This window comes from Heterocephalus glaber, unplaced genomic scaffold (genome assembly GCF_053883595.1).
Source record: "Heterocephalus glaber isolate CG9 unplaced genomic scaffold, H.glaber_assembly_v1.0 deba00000818, whole genome shotgun sequence".
NCBI classification, from domain to species: domain Eukaryota; kingdom Metazoa; phylum Chordata; class Mammalia; order Rodentia; family Bathyergidae; genus Heterocephalus; species Heterocephalus glaber.
Genome location: NW_028258164.1, coordinates 17,543,091 through 17,568,502, shown reverse-complemented (window position 1 = coordinate 17,568,502; position 25,412 = coordinate 17,543,091). Strand labels below are relative to the sequence as shown.

Genomic DNA, 25,412 nt, shown 5'->3' with positions numbered 1-25,412 from the left:
CAGTCCTCTCCCCACCATGAGCAGAGGATACTTGCCTTCCCAGTCCACAGATCCTCGGGCCCCGTCCGCACCTGAACACACAAAATCCCCAATTTCACCCTGTGGTCTTCAGTGTGTGGCCGATACCACTCTGTCTTTGAGGCCAAGTAGACAGAGAACGAGATGTCCTGAATTTTCCCATCAAATAGATGGTAGTAGACAATGGCCTTCCCTCTGAGCCAGAAGGAGGTTGAACTAAATGAGTCCTAAAGAAACTCACTCAAAAGTCTGCTGTAAGAGAAACACTGTTCCACTACTCAGAATGATTAAATATAGGATTCCTGGGCTACCCAGCAACCACACTCTGGGTGTGCACACAGAAGAACTGAAGACAGGGTCTCAGATGTGTGTACACACCTAGCTATAGCCACCAAGAGGTGGAGGTGACATGTGTCTGTGACTGATGATTGGATAAAGATGAGAAGGAGGTATGCAAATAGGGTACTAGATGGTCTTCAAAAGGATGGAAATTCTGACACAGGCTAGAACATGGACAAACCTTGAGGGAGGATATTGCACTGAGTGAGATAAGCCAGGCATAGAAGATCACTACCATGTGTCTCCACTTACATGAGGTCCCTAGCATAATCCAAGTCACAAAGGCAGAGGAGAATGGTGGTCCCCAGAGCATAAGAGCAAATAGAGATCTCTTGTTTCATGGGTGTGGAGTTCTAGTTTCAGAAAACAAAGAAAATTTTATAGACCCTTTGTCATGGTTTGTTTCAAGTTGTCTTCCAAGAGCCTCATGAATGCAGAGGCAGAGCTTTTGCACAGTAACTGGATTATGAGCTTGTTATAGCTGACTTGCTGTTAGGAGGTGGGGCTTTTCTGGAGGCGTGGCTTGGGAGGGTGAATCTCCCTCCCCAGCTCTGCCCTCCCTCTCTGCTTCCTGCTGCCATGCCAGGAGCAGTCCTCCTCTTCCACACCCTTCTGCCATGAACCCCTGCCTTGAAGCCAGCTGACCATGGACTGAACCCTCTACAAACCGTGAGCCAGAATAAACCTCTCCTCCTGTAAGTTGAGGGTGTCATCTGTTGTGTGCCTGTAATGAGGGGAATGACTGAGACACTGTTGCACAATGATGTGAATACATTTCACACTAGTGAACTGTAAAACTGGTGAATTTTATACACATGGTTATTTGCACAATTAAATTCATCTTAAAAAGAAGTAATTTCCCTTAAATATGACCACCCAATATAATCGGATCTCTAGGAAAGGCAGGCTCTTGTGCTCAGACAGCTGTACCAAGCTCATGGCTCAATTTTTCAACGGAGTTGTCCACAGAGACACTCAAAAAGGGACCACAATAAACTTTCTCTTCCCAATGTCACCAAAAGAAACATTTTTACACCACTGCTCAGTTTCCAAAACCACCAGGAAGAAATCAACTCCAAGGCCTTTCTCTCTACTACGTGATACAACCACGACAGCCAATTAAAGCTTCCCGAGAAGTCTGGTGGACAGATGGCATCACCATTTTAATTAAGCATATACATTAGACGTTGGAATCCATCTATTTGACACGACAGACGCTTTCTGTGCTCATTTAGAATTTTTAGTCATTTACTGTCTGTGTGGTGTCAGAATCAGGCCCCTTGTGAATTTTATCTGGTTCAATTTCGCAGTTTATCCATATTTTGTCATTTTCTGGCTGTGTCTGAGTAGTCTCAAGCATAATATGTAAAAAGGAAATGAGGAAACAGAAAGCGCTTTCCTGCAGGCAGAAGAACCAGCTTGGCTTCCGGGGACCATTATGGTCCTCTCACAGGATTCCGTATCTCACACCCCATGTGGTTCCATGGAGCTTCAGTCCCCTCTCCCGCCACCACCAGATGCCAAGTCTACTCTGCACTCACCCTGTGGTCCCTAAAGACCCCAGCTCATGCCCTCCTTCGTCTCTATCCTGTCTCTAAGTCTCTTCTCCTAAAGTACCACTCGCACCATGCAGCTCCTTCATGTAGGACCAGACCGAGTTCTCTGTCCCCTCGAGACAGATGGGAAGCACCTGATTCATTTTTCCCCTGTTCCCTCTTGCTTCCCTTTGTTTCCCCTTGGACCCCTACTGACCGGGACAGTTTCTTCGGTGTTTTCCATGGCTATCAAACCGCCACCCTCCACTCCAACATGAGTGCAGCCAGACAGTGTGGTGCCCTCCTCCACCTCCTCACATCCCAGGTTGCTGTTGGTTTTTTGAGAACAGAAGGGGCACCTAGGAGTGGCTGAGATCAGGAAGGGAAGATCTAGGCTCCTTACTTGTGTATACAGTATGCACAGCAAGCCTTCCAGAAGATTCCCTGGGTTTGGCCCTCACTGAAACAGGTCTTCAAGCTGCTGTGTGAGCAGCACCTCCCAGGCATCCCTTGGGTTTCAGTACACAAGGAAACTTCGGGCAGAGAAAGTCCTGTGCCCTGACGGAGCTCACTCCAGACCTTGATATGCTCTGACGCCTAAGCAACAGCTATGTGTCCCTTGCACCTGGGGCTGGCAATCCAAGGGCCAGGCATGGCAGGCCAGATTGTCCCTGTGTCCTCCTGTGGCCATCCATCTGTGTGCATCTGTGTCCTTCTCACCTCTTGTTGAGGAAAAGCATCCATATGACCTATTTCACCTTACTCACCACTTAAACACCCATCTTTAAACGCAGTCATGTCTGTAGTACAGCTGTCCTCCTGCCCACAGGGGATTTGTCCCAGCTCCAAAATATGCCTGAAACCATGGAGAGTGCCAAATCGTACCCAGTCTGTGTTTTTTCTTATGCATGCACGCCTAGTATCTACAGTGAAGCTTAATTTATACTTCAGGGACTGTAAGATCTTAGCAATAATAAATAATGAGAAAATATGATTGTATCAATATACTGTAATAAAAGTTCTCTCTCTCCTTTTTTTCCCTTAAATTCTTTTATTGGTACATTTCAGGTATACAATACATTTACATTTATCATTGGGAACTTGTACCTTTACATGATATATCTTGATTCTTATTTTTTCCCCATTTCCTGTCCTCCCTTTACCCCCTCGACCCTTCCCTATTTACAAAGACTTTGTTTCCATTTTTACCTTTTCTCATAATTTTTCCTTTCCCTTCTTTCATTTCCCCTTCCCCTCCCACTTCCCCTGCCCCTTTGGACCTTTTCTTCCTATTTCACATTATCAATTATTCATTTTAACACTTATTTACACTTTCAGTTTCTCACACTAGAGAAACTATTTGGTATTTACACATGTGTGTCCTATTCATTTCACTTAAGAGTATAGCCTCAATATGCATCAACTTAGCTATAAATGTCTCTAGTTTTTTCATTCTTTATGGCTGTGTAGTACTCCATTTTATAAAAAAAAAACCCACATCTTCTTTATCTAGTTTCCAGTTGATGGACACTTGGGCTGTTTCCAAGCTTTCTCTATTACAAACTGTGCCACTATAAACATGAGTGCACATATATCACTGTGGTATGATTCTTTTAATTCTTTGGGGAAGATACCCAGCAGGGGAATAGCTGGGTCAAATGAGACCTCTAGTCCTAGTTCTTTGAGGTATCTCCATACTGATTTCCATAGTGGTTGCACCAGTCTGCACTCCCACCAGCAGTAGAGCAGGGTTCCTCTTTCCCAACAGCCCGGCTAGCATTTGTAATTGGTTGATTTCTTGATAACTGCCATTCTTTCTGGGGTGAGGAAGAATCTCAGTGTTGTTTTCATCTGCATCTCTCAAATGACCAGTGATGTTGAACATTTTTTCATGTATTTATTTGCTATTTCTACTTCTTTGTCTGAGGAACGTCTGTTCATTTCAGATGCCCATTTTTTGAATTGGATCTTTAAATTTGGAGGGTCTGATTTTTTTAAGTTCTTTATAGATTCTAGATAGTAGTCCTTTGTCTGAGGTACAGCTGCTGAAATTTTTTTCCCACATTGTAGGTTGTCTGTTAGCTCTGTTGGTGGTTTCTCTTGCAGTACAGAAGCTTTTTAATAAGATGATATCCCAGTTGTTGATTCTTTGTGCTAGTTCCCATGCTACTGAGGTTTTGTTCATAAAGTCTTTTCCTATGCCAATGTCTTCAAAAGTTCTACCTAACTTGTCTTCCAGCAAGTTTAGTGTTTCTGTCTTAATATTTAGATCTTTAATCCACTTCGATCTTAGTTTAGTGCATGGTGATAGGTATGGGTCTAGTTTTAATCTTTGGCAGGTTGAAATCCAGTTTTTCCAACACCATTTATCAAATAGGCTATCTTTCCTCCAGTGAGGATGGTTTGCTCCTTTGTCAAAGATGAGGTGGCTGAGTATGTCTGGAGTTGTTTCTGCCTCTTCTAATCTATTCCACTGATCCTCGGGTCTGTTTCTTTCCTAGTACCATGCTGTTTTTAACACAGTGGCTTTGTAGTATATTTTCAATTTGGGTATTATGATACCCCCAGCCATGTCTCTGTTGCTTAGAATTGCTTTAGCTATTCTAGATCTCTTCTTGTTGCAAATGAATGTTTGGCTTGTTTTCTCTATTTCTGTGAAATATATTGTTGGAATTTCAATGGGCATTGCATTAAATCTATATAGTAGTTTTGGAAGTATGGCCATTTTCACTATATTGGTTCTTGTACCCAGGAGCAAGGGATGTCTTTCCATTTTCTTATATCCTCTTCCATCTCTTTTTCCAGAGTGCTATAGTTTTCAGTGTAGAGGTCTTTTGTTTCCTTTGTTAGATTGATTCCTAGATATTTCAGTTTTTTGGTTGCTATTGTGAAAGGAATTGTTTCCCCAATTTCTCTTTCAGTGAGTCTGTTATTTGTGTACAAGAAGGCTATTGTTTTTTGAGTGTTGACCTTATATCCAGCTACTCTACTGAATCTGTCAATTAAGTCTAGAAGTCTTTTGGTAAGCTTTTCTGGGGTCTTCTATATAGAGTATCATATTGTCAGCAAGTAGTGACAGTTTAACTTCTTCCTTTCTTATCTTTATTCCTTTTATTTCTTTCCCTTGTCTAATTGCTGTGGCTTCTCTCTCCTTCTTGTGCCTTTGGCTTTTCACTTCATGGCTTCTCTTTGGCATCACTACTTTTGCACTTTGGGGCTCATAGGAAATAAAGCAATGATTAACTTGAACCTAAGCCCTGCAATTCCCACAAGTGTGTCTGCTAATGAAGGCTGTTCCTCAATGACCCATGTTCCTCATGGGTAAGTAGCATATACAGTGTGGATACTCTGGACAAGGAGAAAATTAACATCTCCAGCATAGCAGACTTGGGTAAGATTTCATCCTGCTGTAAGGGTGGACAACTCAACACGTATGAATTGCTTATCTTTGGAATTTTTCATTTAACATTATCTAACTGTGGTTGACACTGAGTAATTGAAAGGGCAGAAAATTAATTGTGGGGGGGGGATGCTGTCCTGTGAGTCAGCCCAGCACAGCCAACAATGGCCCTCTTGCTTATTCTGGAGCTAGCCAGTCTTACCTAAATTATTAGGCACAGCAATTCTGCAGCCCCATTTACATCTGCTCTCCTCCTAGGGATGTCTATTTGTTTGCAATGTTTGTTCAGGGAACCTGGGGAAATCTAGGCACTGTGTATATCCCCAGCCTTGCCTGATCAAGTAATCCTAAGTAATTCCCTTCCAAATCCCACAGTAGATTGAGTCGTTAAGAAGATGATTACTTTTCTACCTGGGAGCCAATTCTGGCCTAACTAAAGCCAAGTTCAGCCTACACCATGCCAAATAGAAAACTATTAGGTGCCCTGAACAACTGGCTTAATTTTCTGCTAAATATAGGTATAGAGATTATTATAGCTGCACCCTTGTCAGGTACAGATGGGCCCAGCTTTTACGATAAAATGTATTCCGAGAAACTGCGGGAGGCAGACTGCTAGAAGCCTGGGCTTCTGAATTCAGCTTCCAGGAAATGATTGGCACATTGGTGGGCATAGCAGAGAGAAGGAAAGAGTGTTCTTACAGAGAATTTTTAAAAGTGGCTGCTGTGGCTGCACAGCAGATGAGAGGCTCCAGGAGGGGTGCAAATGCCCACCTGGCTAGGGCTTCCTCCCCTACTCTGTGCCCCTGAGTGGTTCCCCTGTTTGTTACCTGCTGCCCTACACAGACAAAGCTGGAACCAAGTCCTGAGGCTGGACTCGATCTGACCTCCAGGTGTGGATGGTGCTCCAACCTCTGGCCCTGGAGAACAGAGGTCTATTTAGCTCACAGTTTTAGCCGTTCAAGGACGGGAGATTGGCATCACTGAGGACCTCTTTGCAGCACCCTGCAGTGGCGGGTGACAGCGTGGGACCCACGCCCAGATGGGACACCTGACAAAGCCCGAGGGGTTTTATGAAAACCTCTCTCTGAGCTCACTCTGGGAGATTGGTATCCCCACCAGGGCACAGGCTATGACCCAGGGACTCCCCCCACCCCACCATTGATTGAGGTCCACACCTCCTCTGACACCAGCAACTGGGGGCCACACCATCACCAACACAGGAACCCTTGGGGAGCCACAACCAGACCGCAGCTCCATGTCGCAGAGCTCTTAGATGCAGGGAGGGGTGGAGCACAGGCTGCTCCCCTAACTCTGCATAAGTAGCCTGGAAGCATGCAGTACCTGGGGTCCAACCATAGCTACCGTGTTTTACATTCTCACCAACAGTGCACAAACTTTCCAATTCTCTGCACCTTTGCTAGCTCTTGTTTATTTATTTACTTGAGAATTAGCTGTCCTAATGGATGAGATAATATCCCAGAATGATTTCAATTTTCATTTGATTACCAATATTGAGCAATTTTTTCATGGGTTTGTTTAGTCATTCATATATTATCCCGAGAGACAGATATACTCACATCATTTATCCAATTTTTAATTGAGGTGCTTTGTTACTGTTGATTTGTAGGCATTCTTTTATATGTTCTGGATATGGACATCTTATCAGATACATAATTTGTAAACATTTCCTCTTGTTCTGTGAGTGCCTTTCACCCTACTGATTATGTCCCTTGGTGTACAGAAGTTTTTAGGCCCAGTTGTCTCTTTTTGCTTTAAAAGTTGCCCATGTTTTTATTGTCCTAGCCTGGGGATCATTGACAAACCCAAAGTTGTATATGTTTTCCCTTAGGATTTTTGTAGCTTTAGGGCTAACATTTAGGTCTGTAATCGCTTTTGAGTTTACTTTTTAATGTGGAGTAAATTTAGGGTTGAACTTCACTCTTCTGCATGTGGATATCCTGTTTCCCCAGCACCATTTGTTGAAGAAACCATCCTTTCCACCGGTAAGGCAGTTTGCTTCTGGGCCCTTTCTATTCCTTTGTTCCATTGTCTGTCTTCATGATAGAGTCACTGTTTTGATTACTGCAGCTCTGTAATATGGCTGGAAGCTGGGATTATGAGATCACCAGCATTGCTCTTTTGTAATATTGCTCTTTGGAGTCTCTTGAGATTTGCATGAATTTTGGCATAAATTTTTCTATTTCTGCAAGAAAAAAAATACAATTTTGGCAGAGATTATATTGAATCTATAGAACATTTTGGGCAATAATGATATCTTAGCAATATTAAATTTTCCAGTCCATGAACATGGAATATATTTCCATTTATTTATGTCTTCTTTATCTTTTTGAAGCAACATTTTATAGTTTTCAATGTAGTTTCAGCATTTTATGTACCAGTCTTCCAATTCCTTGGTTAAGTTTAGCTCCTAAAAGATTATTTTTTCAAATAAAAACCTATTACATCTAAGCAGAAGGGAGTTTTTCTTCCATTGTATCCTTTCCATATTCAATCCAGAGTCTAAATAACTGCTAAGTGGCCTTTAATTGTTCCTTTGTAAGAAATCACATTTGTGGGTCATTACAGCCGTAACAATTGCATTCTTGTCAGCTGGATTTAAACTGGGCCCTTTCAGGTCCCCGCCTGAGGCCCAGGAGATCGCTAGTGGTAACCGGGCCGCAGTGCTTTCCTGCGCGGACGATGCAGTTGGCCTGAATGCCAGGTTGCTCCCTATGGGGAAAGAAACGCAATAACTGCAGTGCCCCCCTGTGACTCCTGTCTTTGGAGTCAAGAAGAAGAAGTTCTATTTCAAAGAAAGCCTCTCCAGGCATGACTGATACATGAGAGGCTCTGGAACGCCACACCTTTTGGCTCTGCCATGAAGCAAATTCCAGTTTGTGGAGCTGAATTTGGCCTCCAGGGAGAGCTGGCCACTGCTGCCCACAGGCCAGGGTTCCAGAGCTGGGCTCCAAGAATCACAGGATGGCGATGGTTTGGGCTGACACCCAAGAGAGGCCCAACATCCTACCACCTAGATCCTGTGCATCTTGAAGCCTCTGCCCCGACCCTGACAGCATCGTGATCATGTGGAGGCCCTGATGACAGCAACACCTCCTCATGAGGCTCACCTTTCAAGCAGCTGTGCTGAGTCCCCACATGCTCCCTGAACAGCCCAGCAAGGAGCCATAGCTTTGGAAGGGACAGTCACTGGGGGACAATGGGGTAAAAAAAAAAAATACCATCTGCTCTGAAAAGAGGAAGCAACCATGGCCAGCAGAGGGGCTGGGAGCTGGGCAGGACCTCACCTCCAGAGAAGCTTGCATGAGCTTTGGAATCACTGGGGCACAGCTCGACACCCCAGGGACAAGCAGAGGCAAACACTGGCACTGCCAAAGCTAAGACTTAGCTAGCTGAGCTTTAGCCAACCACAGCTTCGGAATCTAATGTACCAGGTGTAGATCTGAGCGCTGTCCAAGGTTCCAGAGTCTGATTTGTAAACTGTGTAGCTCTAATGGGGGATGTGTGTCTGCAATAGAAGTAAAAGAGAATTGGACTAGTATTTTTCAGTTTTTCATTTATTTTTGTAATACTAAGAAATGAACCCACCTTTGCACTGAGCTATATCTCTAGCTGTATTTTTTTTTTTTATTTTGAGGCAAAGACTTGCTAAGTAGGTACACTCCCCTGGCAGGGCTCACACTTGCTATCCTGCCTCAGCCTCCCAGAATGCTGGGATTACAGGTGTGTGCCATCACATCTGGCTCAAACCAATATTACTAAATGATTATTTTAACAACTGTAATGTATGGGTCACTTCTCTATTCTGTAGTATCAGTAAGGATCCTGCCAGCCCACTTGGCACAGGACCCTGGGCAGATGGGTTACCAAGGGGTGCTCCCCAGAGAATTAGTGGGTCAGCTGAGACTGTGGCCCCTCAAGCCTTGCAGCTCCAAAGGCTGCCAGGGGCAGCCAGCCATACAGCTGTGGCCAATGTCATTGTAGCTGTATACTGGCAGCCCTGCAGGGAACAAAGGGGACAGAGTTCTGCCCTGGGGACTCTGATCCCTCTCACAGACCTGCCTCCAGCCTGTCCTGGGACCCATGCTTTCATCAGGCAGGAAGCTGGGGAGCTGGGATTCTTCTCTCTGCTTCCCCTGCAAATATAAACATCCTGATGCCTCTAGGGCTCCCGAACACTTGACCTTGGTGCCTCTGGGTTGTGCTGCCCTCAGGGGTGGCCAACTCCACACCTTCTGCTCCCATTGACCTCACCATTGCCTCCCCCAGGAAGCCTTCTGTGATAGGCCCTAGTCCACAAGTAGTAGCCTTACTCCTAGAAACATCCCAGGAATGACACCACACCAACCACACCACTTCCCAGTATTTGTGTCTCTCCCCTTCTCCCTCCCAGGGCAGGGAGGAGGTTTTCATATCCCCGTGCTTGGAACCTAGTAGCCCTCGGTTAATATTTGCTGAATGAATCAGAGGAAGGGTTTGCTGGAGCACATTCACACTAGCGTGTAAATGACTGATAATCATCTTCTCCTGAAAACAACTTGTGACAGGAGAGAGGCAGGGGAAAACTCCAGAGCTCTGTGCAAGGGAAGTAGAGGGAATAACCCCACCTGGAGGTTGGACCCCGCCCCGCCCAGCTGTGCTTATCTACAAGGGCAGCCTCTTTCTGCACATCTCCCAAGGGTTCCACTGCAGGGAAACTATGGTCCTTACTGGAAAAAATGACAGGCACTTCAGGGAGTTTCTAAATGAGGATGAGGATGGAGTGGGGGCACAGAGTAGGGTGAGAACTCAGACAGCCTGAGAAATCAGAGCAAGGCAGTCTCAGACAGCTTCAGCCTCCTTGCCTGACACCCAGAGCTGCTTCACGGCACACCTGACACCTCACACGGACTCATTAACAAATGGCCTGGCAATTACACCACAGGCAGGAGTGGGGTTTGCCCAAGCCCTGGCTCCTGGTACAACGACTCAAGGTGCTGGCCTGGGACAGCCCCAATTCCTGCCTCAGTGGTTGTGTGCAGGCTGGATCTCCTCCCAGCCAAGACTCTGGCCTCACAAGAGGGGAGGGCTGGTCTCTGCTTCCTGGCCCCTGCCCTGCCTGCCAGCTGCCTAGCCCTTCTTCCCAGGCCCATCTTCCCCATCCCTCCCACCACCATCCTTCCTCCTGCCCACCCAGCTTCCCTTTGCACTGGGCACCTGTCTCCCCAGGTCTCGGCCCTGCCCTAGAGCCAGAAGAGGCCCTCACCTGCCATCCAGGGTGGAGAACTGCAACCCTCACAGACGTGGCCGCTGGAAGGACTTTGCTCCCTCTGAGAATTCCAGCACCATCGCAACACGGTACCAAAAGCAGCCGGCCACATTGAGGGGCAGCTGGCATGACCTGGCCACCCTTGACTGGGCAGTTGTCTGCGTGGGCCCCTGGGGAGGACTGAGGACACTGGTCATGGTCGCATTTCTGTTTGCTCGCATGTGGAAGCTCACTGAAACACATTAGAACCTGTGACAACAGTTCTGCCTAAAATTGTTTCCAACCCATTGGACCTGTGCTATATCTTAGGGTTGCTTAGGACACCCTGGAGTCAAATCAGTCAGTACAGTGGAAGTCCCCACTGGGGAAGGAGAGGGTGACACAGACACAGGAGCAGGTCATGGAGGTTGTTTTCCTCAAAGCCAGGTCAGAAAAGAATTCTAGGACACACAGGCAGACACGCATGTGTACACACATGCACATGCCTGCATGCACACATGCACGTGGGCATGCACACATTTGTACATAATGCACATGTGTGTGTGCAAACACACAGGCCTATATACACACAATGCATGTACACAGATGTACTCATGCATGTGTGTGCACACATGTACACATGCACACATGCCTTCAAGCACACAGTCACTTCACATTGCTATTTGATGACCCTCTTCTGTCTTGAAGACACTACTTCCACTTTTAACCCCCTCTCCAACTATGAATTCCCACGGACTCACGCCCAGAAATTAAGAGCATGTAGTAGGTTAATGAGCCTCTGCCAATCACTGTGTTTACTTAGCAAAAGAGGCTCTTTCTTTGCCGGATGGTTGCTGCTGGTGTTAGTCATAGGATTCATGTGGTTCCCTTCCAGGGAAGGGGAGTGAATGAGGACAGTCATCCCATGAGCCCGGGAAAATTTCGGGTTTCAGGGTGCCTGAGGACGGTTGGGATGGGACCGCCAGCAGGAAGAGACTCCGCAAGCGTGGTTTGCAGGGTGGAGAAGCTGCTAGGAAGCACACAGCAGAAAGCAAAGTGGGAGATCCTCTGCATTGTGCCCTGGAACCGGATTTTGTTCTACTCCAACTATCCTCATGGAGATGCTGGCCTCCCTTGAAGCCAGGGGAAGTGAGTCCTGGGAAGTGAGGGACAAAAGCCCAGGCCACTCCCGAGGCCTAAACCGCCTGACCTCCCTACTGGCTGTGAGCCTCACCTCTGCCCCGACTCAGCCGGCACCTGTGAGTGCGTGCCCGCGATTGCAGGATGTTACCCCAGCCATCCCAACCTCGGTGACAAGGCTCAGCTGCAGGAGTGCCATGACACAGTGGTCATCAGCTATTGACTGCCTGGACTGGGTACCATGTCCTTCTCCCACCTGACATGGAGTGTGAAGGCAGAGAAAGATGCCGATGCACCGTGGCACACAGGGCCGTGCCACACAGCAGTTACCTTAGTGACCCTGCAAAGCCATCCTGTGCCACACAGCATGCATGCTAGTACAGGATGCCACCTCCTGCCACTTTGTACCCTGCTCTATGCTGCCTGCACCACACTATGCTGTGCCCTGAGTGGCCCACAGTGGTACATTGTACCCTGCTGTGCCCTCTTCTATGCCAGCCAACACCACACTATACCACACTCTGCTACACCATGCTGTACCATACCACACAGCACTGCTGTCCCATTAGAGACCCCAGAGTGGGCAGGAACCTGCCTGGAGCCAGAAGCCATGTATGCACAGTTGGCAGTACCCTGTGCCCTGCCTCTGGGCCTTAGAACAGGGGCTGCAGCATGCGCCTCACTCACTGCCGGGGTCAATCAGATGGCCAGACTCTGCCACTCTTGAGGAATGTGTCCTGCCCACTGGGCTCTTGGATGCTGGGAGTTGTGTCCCTGGGATTACTGAATGCCACCTCTCAGTTGGAAGGACTATACAACTGACCTCACCGCTCAGCTCCTCATTTTCCTCAGAAAATTTTGTCTGCCTCTAGAAAAGGTGAAGTCTCATTTTTAAAATTTCACAAGCCATGACATCTGCATCACCCAGCTGGGCCGTGGGGAGGGGCAGGTGGGGGGTGGATGTGTGTCGGTGCCCCAGGCTCTGAGCCACTCTGCCAGCAGATATTTACCAGCAACAGTCCTCCCAGGCCAGGGTGCTGGTGAGCTCGTGATGAGGCTGCAGAGGCATGGAGGTCAGGTCCTTCCTGCCACCCTGGGCCCCATATCCACGCAGGCTCCTGTGCACCCACTGCCAGCTATCCCCAGAAGACAGGGCCGATGGCCTCACATGTCCTCACCCTAGCTGCAGCTGCACACACAGCAATCAACATGAGCTTCTGCTGCTGTGGATAGCACCTGCTGGGAACCAGGGGAGCCAGAGGGCCACAGGAACACTGCAGGGCCCACAGCCACATGGAGTACCTCAGCCTGCATTCCTTCCCTGCCTCTGTGCCCAGCTGGCTCCTTCTGTGGTGGCCTTTGGCCATCCATCAGAAGCAGATTCCTGGGGCTCTTCTCCTGACTCTCAGCAGCTCCCTCTCGGCCTCAGGCTTTTCAGTGGCTTCCTCAGTCACACTTGTGAGCTCTATCCCCCTAGCTTGGCTCCTTCCTTGCCTGCCAATGCCCAGGAGGAGCCATGGGGTCTGTTCACCGTCTCATCCAACTCCACACACACAGCTGGGATGGAACACAGCCTCCTCCCACCCTGCCTGATTTGGCTCCTCTTCCTGTTTCTGGGCCCGGAAAAGCCCCTCTCTAACCTGCATCCATGGCAGGAACAGAGTCCTGGCGTCGCTTTCTTCCTATGGGTCCTCACCTCCAAACCATGCCACACTGTCCCTGAATCACAACTGGGTCCACTCTGCACCTTCCACCGTCACTCCTGGGTTTGTCCCCAGTGTGCCTTGAATGTACTGGCCATGTTCAAAATCCCAGACTGGATCCATTTCCCCAAACACCTGCATAGCTCCCTACAGGCTTCTGTCAAGTGGCTGTGGCCTTCTGCTCTAGCACTGATGGGTCCGGGATCCTCCCTCCCCTCCTCTGTGCATTCCACAGCTCTCCTCTCCCACATGCCCCAACCTCAGCTGCTCCCTCCCACCTAATCGAGGCAGGCCCAGTCCCACCTGTGCAGAGCTGGAGCTTCTTCATGGTCCCTAGGTCCACAGTGAGCACCAGGGAGAACCCCCCATTGTGCTGCAGCTCACCCTGGCTGGGCCGGAAGGATCTGCAGGGCTCTCCCCTCTGGCCCAGCACTCCCCTTGGGTCCAGCACTGAGGCCCCTCACCTGCTGGGGACCAGAGAACCAACCGAGGAGCCAGGTATGGTGCTGCACACCAGTGATGTCATCACTCTGGGAATCTGAGGCAAGAGGATCATAAACTTAAACCTAGCCTGGGAAATGTAGTAAGATCTCATCTCAAAACAAAAAACAAAACTGGGCTGGGGACCTAGCTCAGTGTGAAGGCCCCAGGTTCAATTCCAAGTACAGCAAAAACCAGAAAATCTGTGAACTAGTAAGCAGAAGTCTCCCTCTCTGGTTTGAGTTTTGCCCCGGCCACTTTCGGAGTGGGTGGAGTTGGAAGGCCCCACACTGTGCTCTCCTGTGAGTCACCGCCACCCGGGTTCTGGCATTTTGTCACTGGGCTCTCAGAAACCACAGAAAGAACAATCAGCAGCCAGGGTGCAGAGTTCATGCGGGTGAAATGGGGTTTCCTGGTGCTGGTGGTCCGATCCACCCCCATACGCAAAAACAAATATCTAGGGCTGGTGTTGCCAGAGCAGTGCCACAGTCCCGAGCCAGCGCTGGAGTCTGATTCACACTCGTGCTATTTGGGGAAGGAGATGCCAGGCTGCAGAGACACCCCTTCTCTCTCCCTCCCTAGCTCCACACTTGGACATGGATCTCGGAGTCTTTTTGTTTTTATCCTGATGACGCAGATAAACCCAGTGTTGCCAATAATCCAAATGGGGGTCTCAAATAGCCAGAGTGCTCCAATCCAGTGCTCAGAACTGGATTGCAGAGCTCACTGCAGCACAGTTCAGATCCAGACCAATCTCAAGATGAAACAGCAGTGTCAGAAGCTAACCCCTGCAGAACAATGAAGTGGTTTGTTTCCATTTCCTCTAAGGACCGGAGATCCTTCGGGATCCTCCACAGATCTACCCTGTGCATCATTTCCGCTCCCCGAGTCAGGACGTACGCTCACTGCAGGCACCCCTACTGCATCATACTCTGTCTGGTGTCTCTCTCTGGTGTGTGTTTGGGTAAAATCCTCCTAGCTGGTCCTTGCTCCAGTGGACATGAGGCGTCTCTTAATTCTTCCAACTCTTCTACTGTAGCATTCTAACACTCAGTGAAGAAAGAGAGCTAGGCTCTGTGACGATGAGGGCAGGGTGCACAGGTGTCCACCACCAACAGCCTATGTTCATCCTGGTGGTGCCATCTGAGATTAGCCGATTGGGGGTACTCCCAGTCCATCTCGGCAGAGCTGCCTGGTGAGAACTGCACTTGTGTTCATGCAAAGGTACCAATGCAGGCTTCCTCACAACAGGGACTTGGGTCAACACTGTCCCCCGTGGCCATCTAGGATGAGCCATCTCTTAATCCAGAGGCACAGGAGCCATCAGATGTCCCAAGACCAGCCTATCCCCAAATTCCAAAGGCTGGGGTTTCTATGTGTTTGTGAGACAGGCTGGAAATCTCTGCCTGACTCTTTAAGAACTCGATTTTTTGTGAAATATGCACAAAAAATAAAATGGAAGTATAGAGTGGTCATAATGGTTGGTTAATGCAGTTCTTCTGTCCAAGGGAAAAGATCTCTTCCTCTGACACCAGGCCCCCACCTTGCCCTGCTCCCCACCGCCCCCAGTTTTTCTCTGGGAATGTGACAGAGAACAGGCTGAATTTCACTGCAGACAGCCCTACTCTGCCACAGGGCCAGATTAATAAAAATACCTTTCCAACCATTTGGCTCTCAAACCAAACAAATTAAATGTTCACCATAACCAGACTGTTTCCCTGTTCAAAAAACATGTTTTTGCATTAAGTCCATATACACAGAGCTCAGCTCTATTCATTAAATACTACGATGGTATGTTTCTGCTGAAAGTCAGTTTACAGATGCCCCAGAGTATTGAGACCTAACATCCAAAACAACTGCATGACAAGCATTTTCTACCAAAAGTTTCTTCTTTGAAGGAAAAAAGTCAGTAGATTCAATATAAAAGTATAAAATCTCTGCACATCAAAATACAACACGTTAAAAATCAAGTAGAGGTCTTGGGAAAACACAACACATATAATGAAGAAAAGTGAATATGCTAAACTGAAAAACCTTATGGAAATAATCACTAAAATGCAGATAGAAAAAGAGAGAAGGAAACAAAAGAGGCAGGAAAAGAAATAAAACAACTAATAAAAATGAGCTTCATTGACTAAAAGAAATACAATGAAAACAGCACAATATTGCTTTTTCCTAGTGTGGCTTGGTGAGTGTACAGAGGGCACAGGGGTGGAAGATAAATTGGGTTAACCTTTCTGCAAAATAATGTGATGCTATTCACCACAGACCTGTAAAAACAATCCTATACTTTGGCTAAAAAATTTCTGATTAAAACACATTTGGTTCATAAACAATATCAAAGCTCCATTTATAACAGTGAAAATTGTAAACCAATAAAGTATGAGTGAATCATGGAATAGATCCAGACATTTAAAATCCTGCTTCCAAAGAATCTTTAAGAGTAGAGAAAATTCATATAATACCAGAAGTCAGAAAAACAAGAATATGAAATTTAATAAGCCATAAGGTCATCCTTTAAAATACATTTAGAGGAAATCCTGGAAGGAATGGGTGCATTACAGTGGCCATTGCTGTTATTCTGTTTCTTTTTCTCATTTTTAAAATATTATTGCATCTTCCAAAATATTTTCTAGTAAGCATACATTATTTTATAATGATTAAAAGTTCTCTTAAAGCTATAATAGTATACATTAATTCTTGATTTGCAAAGCACTGGTATTCAGTGATTTGCAAATAGTCATAAGAAATGAATGTCTTCCCACATGAGCACGGGATGATCCAAGCTCAGTGTGCGTCCCATAGAGGACATGGCTCAGCACTGCCCACCACTCCCATCTGAGGGGTTGCGGTTGTGAGGTGAGTGTGCCAGTCTGTTCACACCTTTCTCCTTCTGCCAGACAGACAGCTCCTGGGACCAACTTTTATCCCTTGCTGTGTCTCCAGTCCCTTCCAGAGTTCCTGGAATACAATAAATACTCAATAAATATTTATTGAATGAATAAATGACATATGATGGGTATTAGATAACTTCTTGCTGAATAAATATGAATGACAACAGTAAGCACCAAGCTGTATTATGTACATGTACTCACTCCCCAAGATGATTATAAAATGCGTGTACTGCAAACATGTACTAATTAAAAAATTCAGAAAAAAAGGGGGCCAGATGTCTGTGGCTGGGGGCTTAGGCCTAGTGGCACCTCACACAGCAGGAGAATGGAGTAGTTTGTGGAGACCTACACAGAGGCACAAGTGTCCAAGCATGACAGAGCTATGAGCAGCCTGCCCACTGACCTCAGGGCTGAGCAGAGGAGAAACCACAGCACACAGCAGACACCTGGGACACAGGCTGTGGGCACTGGGCAGGAGGCCAGGGTCGGTTCTCACCCTCCCTGGCCCGGAGCAGAGGAACCAGCCCCCTGGATGATGGCTCCTGCTCAGAGGTTGGTGGACCAAGGACCAGTGCCATGTACTGTCTTCTTCTTGCCTTTCTCGTGGAGCCAGCCAGCTCAGACATTGCAAGGAAGATCACACCAGCTGCTGCTGACATTGGTGACACCATCCTTTATAAGGACAGCTTCGGGATGGCTTTCCTGTGGAAGCAGCCCTGCCTCCAGAAACAAACCTCAGTGTACTAGCTGTCACATTCTGCATCTCAGATGGGGGAATTGGGACCTACCTGGCTTTTACCCACCCAGGCTCCCTGACCATGCAGGTCAACATTATGGGTCTCAGGACAATGAATGCTCAACTATCTTATTTTAGGGTGACCAGTGAAAGTAAACCTCAGGGAAGATCCCTTTGTCTGATATCTGGCCTCACCTTGTGCATGCATTTTTTTAGATACTAAGGATGGAACCCAAAGCCCCTTGCACATAGGCAAGTGCCCTGCCCCCAAGCTACACATGGAGCTACCTCCAGTACCAGCCATTGCATTTCTACAATACCACATGCATTTATGCAACATGGGTTGTGGGCCTGAGTCTGTGCTAGGACTGGATGCAGTGATGGACCCCAAAACACAGCCCCCCACACCCTCCCAGGCAGGTCAGCAGGAAAAACATAGCAGGCAGGAAGAGGGCACATTTGCAGTCCATAGAGGACTGGAGCTAATGTCATGACCCACCTGTGACCTTATTGCCCATTACCACATCAGCTCCATGAGGAAAGGGATTTTTTACTGATGCACCTCTGATTTTAGAATGGTATCTGTTCACCATAGGCCGTTAGCAAATACGTGTTGAATGAATACATGTATTGTCTTTTGCAAATTATCAAGCTGCCTGGAGATTACTGTAGACTATGAGTTCATGATGACAAAAGCAAAATAGCTAAAATACTTCTGTGTTTAAGCAAGAAAAAGGGGGAAAGTGGAAAAGGGAAGAATCATCTAAAAATTCCCAACAGTCTTGACTGCTTCATAATTATTACACACATTTTAACTTAGGATGACTAAACCCACCTGCCCACCAATCTGATACCCTTTTCCATTTACCCTTTCTTCAAGAGCCCAGGGCGCACATCAGATTTAACCATTTAGCTATTTTAACTACGAGTGTTAACTCATAAGAGAAAGCACACCGGCCCCCTGCCCGTTATCACTCAATAAATCCACAGGTCCGTTTCAGGGGCCTGACGGGTAATGGCACTTATGAGCTCTGGCAAAGTCACGACCACTTAACCGAAGCAATTAAGCTGTGCCTCGCTCTTGGGACTGGAAGATTGACTGGTCATAACGTATGCTCCTCCAATGCAACTGACAAAAAGGTAATGTTCCTCCTTCCAGATCACGCCCAATATCGGTATCAGAAAAGCACTTTCTGTCACTGCTCATCGCACGTGATGTTTCTCCTCTGAGAAGCAGAAACAAAGATACTTGCTTTTAACCTGGATCAGGAGATAGTCAGGGAGGCATCACTCAGAACTGGGGACCCCAGAGCTCCTTCTCAGAACATGAGAATCAGACCCACCCCAAGCTGGAAGGACCCCCCCCCGCCAAGGTCATGGCTCCTCCCTCCAAACCTCTCAAGGGGCCCAGCTGGAGGATGGGAGAGGGGCTGAGCCAGCACCTTGGAGGTTGAGCAGGGCCTTAGGGTGGCTTCCTGAAGCCAGAGGTAGCAGACCAAAGACAGGCATGCTTTTAAATAGATATGTGAAATAAATTAGAAGTTACCTATATTTTTAAATAAAAATGTTTGCAAGTATACAGACTGTCACCCCAAAGGTATGAAATAATGTATACTTCCCTCTACCAATGCACCTTTACTAAATAAGGTGTCAGTATTTAAAAAATCAGAAATTATCTCATTGCTAGTTTTTTTTTCTTTTGCAGTACTGGGGGATGGAACCCCAGGCTTTCAGCTTGCAGGGCAAGCTCTGTACACTGAGCTCCTCCCCAGCCCCAGTGCTGCCATGATCATGTTTGTTTACTAGTGGAGCTGGGTGTGTCCTTGCACTCCCATTAGCCTATTAGCTTTTTCATGTTGTCCCTTGCTGCCTTCTGTGCCATGTGTGGTAATAACACACATCATGAGTGTCCCATGTGGCCTTGGCAAAGCTGAATGAGGCCCTATAGCTTTTGGAGGTTCTTAGGGTGCAATGAGACTGGACTCCAGCATGTGGGTGGAGCCAGGATGCCTGGGGCTCGTTCTCTCTCCTCAGGACTCAGGTGGCACTTCCACCTGTCCTGTACTTCTGACACTGTTGACAGGATGGTGGAGAGAGGCCCATGTCCCCAGGGTTGGCATCACTCAGGGGCATGGGGATGTGCCAGTACGTAAGGCTCTGGGCAAGGACTCACGTCTGCAGACCTTTCTCCATTCTGGCTCTGGAGGGTGCCCCTGTTTCCTCTGTGACTTGTGAGCAATACAGGACCCCTGCTTCTGCACTGTTAGGAGAAAGCCAGTGCATCCCACCCACCCTGAAGCTTCTCACCAGCACCTCCAAGGAACTTGGGAAAAGACAAAGGAGATACAATGTAGGCGCAGGAACGAACATTTTTCAAGTCTGTTTTTTTACTTGGGCTATCCTGGTCTTTTCTTGGTATGCATGAGTGTGAGAGTGTGCACATTAATGTGCATGAGCATGTGCAGACATGAGTGTGTGCATGTGTTTGTGTGCATGTGTGTGAGAGCATGCTTAATCCACACACCTGTAAGGACATTCCATGTGGTTTTCCTGCTAACTCAGCAAACACAGCTTCCCCAGGACCCAAGAAGGTCCCCAGACTTGCATTCCAGAGGCCAAGCATGGGGCTGGATAGTGGTGACGATGATGATGGTGGTGATGACCATGATGACCAAAGGCTCACTGTCACCATCATGTGTGGTATAACACTAGGAGCAACTGTGAGAGTTTTAATTCAACCCTCTGGCTCCTCAGCCAAAGCTTTTCCCATCAATCACAGAAGGAGCCATTAGGGCATTTTGGTGAGAGGAAACTGTTCTTGGATTGCTGCCTTTTTGAAGAGGCTGAAAACATCAAGGACAGTAACTCTTGAGGCCTTGTAGACAGGTCCCATTGTTGGCCAAACGCTTGGCTTCCTCTCCTGAGACTCAGTACCGGGTACCCAAGAAATTGTTCCCAAAGAACAAAGCAAGTGATTGCAGAGTCCAAGTGATCTAGAAATCATGCATGGAAATCTTACCCTCCTTCTTCTCCTTTCCCCTAGATAACTCTCTCGCCATGCTTCGGGGAAAGTTCAAGGAGGCCTCTTCTTGGGGAATGTCAGGAAACCAGAAGGGCCAAGACTCTGGTCCCTAAAATGGCTGAGGAAGGACAAAGCTTTCTACAAACACTTGGAAGACGGCAAACTAAATGCAAGCTCCAGAACGGCCCTGTACACACACACATGCACACAGGCATACATATGTACACATGCATGCACACATCCACAAAGGCACAGGTTATGTATATACACAGATACATATGCATATACTTGCATGCACACTCCATGGACAAGGGCACACAGGTGCACCTACACAGGTGCACATACATACATGGACACAGCTGCACACATACATGCATGCACCAATAGACAAAGGCACACCTGTACACATACAGATGCATGCACACAGATATTCTCTTGCAGCTGTTATAGCTGAGCCCCCAGCTAGGAGGAGCAGGGTTTGGAGTGGGGAGCATGCACTGAAAACAGGAGGGACCCCACAGGCAGAAAGCACAGGAAGGGGGTCCAGAGACACAACCCACAACCTGAATGGCTTCACAGGCTTCTAAAATGCTTGCCATGGTAATGAAAGACTCAGCCTTGACACTCAGCATTTGCAAAGCTCCAGGCACATGGCCCAAGCTGTGTTCCCTTTTCAAGGGACATTTCAATGACAGCAGGACTGAAGAAACTGCTGAGTTCAAAGGTGTCTGCTGCATAGTCCTCTGTCCCCCTTTCCCACCTTGATCCCTTTTGAGGTCAGGCTAGCTCCCCATGGTCAGCCAGTGGCTGTCAGAGCACAGAGCATCAGGTGATTTTCCCACTCCGCTGTTCCCTAGGAGACAGGACTTATGTGGGGTGAGTGGTCATGGCCACTGCATCCTGCTCCAGCCTCTCTACAGGTCGGGGAGAGCCGTGAGGGCTGCCATAGGACTGGTGGCTGTCCGCCAAGGCTGACAGGAGCACCAGGCTTCCAAGAAATGTTTCGGGCTGTAGTTTGTCGGGGCAGTTTCTCCCAGGGACCAAGGATGCAAGTAGGTCAGAAGATGGGAAAGAGAACGGGGAGCAAGTACTGTGTGGGAGAAGAGAGGGCTTGGGAAGGAGGGGGCTGCAGTCAGTGCTGGTTCCTTGGTGGGTTCCTAGGGACTCATTTCTACTGCCTCAGCTTGCACATCTGCAAAGAGGGACTGCTTATCCATCACTGCATCACAGGCTGCTGACAGTGACTGATGGCCATGCATTAATGCAAGACCAGGATGTGCTCTGTGTCACCTCTTGCTCTGCAGCATTTCACCATGTGTGTTCAGAACAACTCCCACACCTGCCCACCGCCCGTCCATCCGGGGAGTAGGCGGAGGATAGGGGCAGCAGAGGAGTCTTTTAGTCTCATCCTACAGTGGAACAATGAGCTTAACAGGAGCACAGCACAGGACTAGGATAGCATGAGCCAGAAGATGCTGGGCGTGGAGTCCGGTGCACCGTGGCCCAGGGGTGGGGTCACTAATGTAGCATGGAGATCTTCAGAGTACTGGAGCCACAGAAGCAGTTCTGGGGGTGGCCACTGTCAGCTCCCTAATGTCAAGGAAGAGGATCAAGGCGGTAGAGTGTTGGAGGAGTAAGGGAGCCCCACACGGGAAGGGCTGGAACTTGGGGTGCACGGTCAATGCTCGCTCTCTGTCCAAAAGGGAGAACATTACCCAGGAGACCAGCAACACCCAAAGGACAGTCTATCTGCTCAGTTACTCAAAAGGACTTTGCATTGTTTCAGAATAAATGTTTCCTTTGACTAGGGTTGCCTGATAAAATTCAGGATGCCAAATCATTTCAGAGAAAGAAATCTTTTTTAGTAAAAATATATCCCAAACAATGCTTAAGATACTTTAAAATTTTGGGTACATATCTGAAATTCAAATTTAACTGGGCATCTTGGCTATTTGGGGGGTTTTGTGTTTGTTTTTCTTAAATATGGCTACTATGTCTATGTTAGCAATTGGCTCACCTGGTCAGCAGTACAAATGTACCATAAGAAATAGGACCTAAAGACAAAGTGTCAGCAATAAGGACTTTTAAAGGAATTGATGACCACTGCTAATCTATACAGACACCTAAACACCACACTATACACCATGTGTGTACTTTCTCACTTGACAGTTTAAAAATAAATAGCATAATAAAATCATAAAAATTTTAAAGTAAATACATTAAAAAATAAGACAGTTTGACAACGCATGCTGACCTCTACGCTGAGCTGAGCTGATGAGGAGCAAGTTTCTCCAGTCGGGCGGCCTGAACTGGGCTGCAGTGACTAGCCATCCAGGTGCTCGTGAGCGTGGGACATCACTGCCTCACATTCTGTCACTCCGCAATGGGTGGGGGTCCAGGGAGGGGAGGACGCAGCAGCCACTGTCTGGGCTGTGACTGGGCCTGTTCCAGAGCTGGGGAAGGAGCTCTGGGCAAGGAAGAGCAATGGCCCAAAAGTGACACTGTGGCCTCCATGTATGATGCATTGGCCGAGCAACTCCAGGAGGACAGGGTCTGACCAGCACCTCAGCAGGGCCACCAGGCAGGGAGCCCACAGGATGGGGCACTGGTGGGTGCCCTGCCACTTCTGTGGGTTCCTTTGTTGTGATTGAAATCAGCTCTCCCTAGTGGAACCTCAAACAGGACTCTTTGTAGGAAAATGATCACGGCTGTACCTCTGGAAGGAGGTGACAGGACTCAGGGTCACTATGGGAGAGGCAGCTGGTGGTCTCAGGGCTCCTGCCACCACCCAGGAGAAAACTGCTCCACATTGACTTAGTTCAGAGCACCAACCACCTGGTCATTAGGGAGGTGGGGTATCTGGACAGCCCACAGATGGCACCCACTAGGCAAGAACCAGAATGCACCCAGGAAATGCAGACAAGAGGAGCACAGTGTGGAGACACCAAGAACACATGTCCAGCACCCTGCGACAACCGTGCCCATCACACACATGAGGTCCGAGACACCCTGCCCACGTGCAGAGTCTTAGGGTCCTCTGGGCACTGTTGTGTAGCTGCCACGGGCCAGGGCTGCCCACAACTGACCCCCGAGACACAGGCCCTTGGGGGGTACTAAGGTTGGGAGAGTGGCATGAGCCAGGTTCCCAAATCCACTTGCTGAGAAGATTTCCCATGCGAAAGTGTGCTAGAAGTGAATTTTCCTGAGTCCAAATTCAGTATATTTAAGACTGGCTTTGCTTGGAAGGCTGGTACTAGATAGTTCTGTCACCTAAAATAAGGCTGCTGGTATATAATGGGCTTTTAAAAAATGTCCTGGACAATAAACAGACAGAGACACAGAGAGAGGAGCCAGCTGGGGTTAGTCACCAGGCTCGTTGGTTCACTAGCTTTGGGTGTCCCTGTGACAGATACCCAAGAGCCACCACTCATGGAAACAGAAGCCTTGGGAGGTGGCAGATGCCCCTCGGATGTAGCTTTTCTTAGGGTTGCCTCAGAGCCGTAGCCTGGGCCTTTCCTGGCTCTTACCAGCCCCACGAATGCCACGTGGGTCCTTCCATCCCTGGACACCAGCACCGCAGCCTCCCCAGCCTCTGCGTCTGTCCTTGAATCCCAGCACAGGTCACTCTGTCTGATGCAGACCCTCTTCCCACCAGCTCGCGGCCTCCTTCCCAGCAAGATCTCAGTGGAAGTTTCGTTGCCAGTGGCCGCCTTGTTAACCTTAGCAAGAGTAATGATTGTAATTTCTCAGTCCAATTTCCAGCAATTAGTTAGGTAATTTGCTTCTTCAAGAGCCCCCATGGTGAATTACCCATTAAATAAATATCTGATGCATTGAAGGTCTTCCTGCACTGTCGAGCTGAAATGGCAAATGAATGATAATTACACTTAAGTACACACCCATTTGTGGTGCCCTCGTTCCCAGAGTCTGGTCTTGTTCACAAGCAGCACTAGGATGAGCTCAGGGCCACAGGCCCTGACCCATTTCACTGACAGTAAAGCTGAGAAAAATAAACAGGAATTGTTAGAGTGAGAAACATGCCTTTTGGATGACTACTAATCCCCATCTGTTTTGCTTATTTGTTTTCAAGTATCTCGTGCAGGCTGACTGCCCTGGCATCATGGTGGTAGACGAGGTGGCCCTGGACATGGCCCCATGGTGCTCATGGGGTCTGGAGGTCCTGTTTATTGGGTTTAGAGAGGATGATGCTTCTCAGCGAGGAAATGATTGTGGACAGGTCCTGGTCGGAGATCCACAGCCCTTCTGCATCTCTGTGTTGTGAGCTCTCTGTGAGATGGACAGAGACACAAGTGTCCCAGACCAGGAGACCCATGCACTGGGTTTACCAAGCCTGGGTGTCTCAGAAGGAAATCTTCACTCTGCAGCGTATATCATCCTATTAACAGAAAGAAAATGCTTCATTCTTTCAGAAGGAAAAGCTAGACTATAGTTGCAATTTTTCTAATTCATTTAGATCTCCAAATCCATCTCCTACCAGAGCTAGTGTGGGATTGGAGTTGGTTGGGCATGTCTGGATGCTCGCCACTTCTTGGCTTGTGAGTGCCCTGGCATTTGGTACATTACCTGGACAATACATAAATAGAGACAGAGACAGAGATGAGGCTGGCTTTGGCTAGTCACCAAGCGTCCTGGTGTTTCTAGTCAGTGTTGTCCAATCTGTAAGGTGGGAGTGACACAGGTGGCCAAAGGTCTCACATGAAGGACAAAGGTAATGAATGGGAAGCACCGAAAGCTTTGAGAAATGATGCCCGTGCCATCCAGGCTAAATGTATCTCCAGGAACAACACAGAGAGCAGGCCTGAGACCTCAGGGCTACTTCTCCATGATTCCACCTTCTGTACCCATGAAATACAGACATCAGCACACAGAACACAAACAG

At 47.9% G+C, this 25,412-nt stretch overlaps 1 long non-coding RNA gene across 2 annotated transcripts in view; it reads right to left on the bottom strand.

Annotated features, from left to right (window-relative positions):
• Positions 1 to 14,508: 14,508 nt before the first annotated feature.
• Positions 14,509 to 25,412, bottom strand: part of LOC147828983 (uncharacterized) — a 90,547-nt gene continuing 79,643 nt past the window's right edge. Inside the window, exons 4-7 of one of the 2 annotated variants that reach the window (XR_015449960.1) lie at positions 25,008 to 25,096; positions 24,412 to 24,908; positions 24,040 to 24,231; positions 14,509 to 16,821 (exon numbers count right to left, since the gene is read on the bottom strand). This is a non-coding gene — a long non-coding RNA (uncharacterized LOC147828983). Of the gene's footprint in view, positions 16,822 to 18,859; positions 22,980 to 24,039; positions 24,232 to 24,411; positions 24,909 to 25,007; positions 25,097 to 25,412 lie in introns of those variants that run through there. The other variant, XR_015449961.1, reaches the window with a different exon arrangement.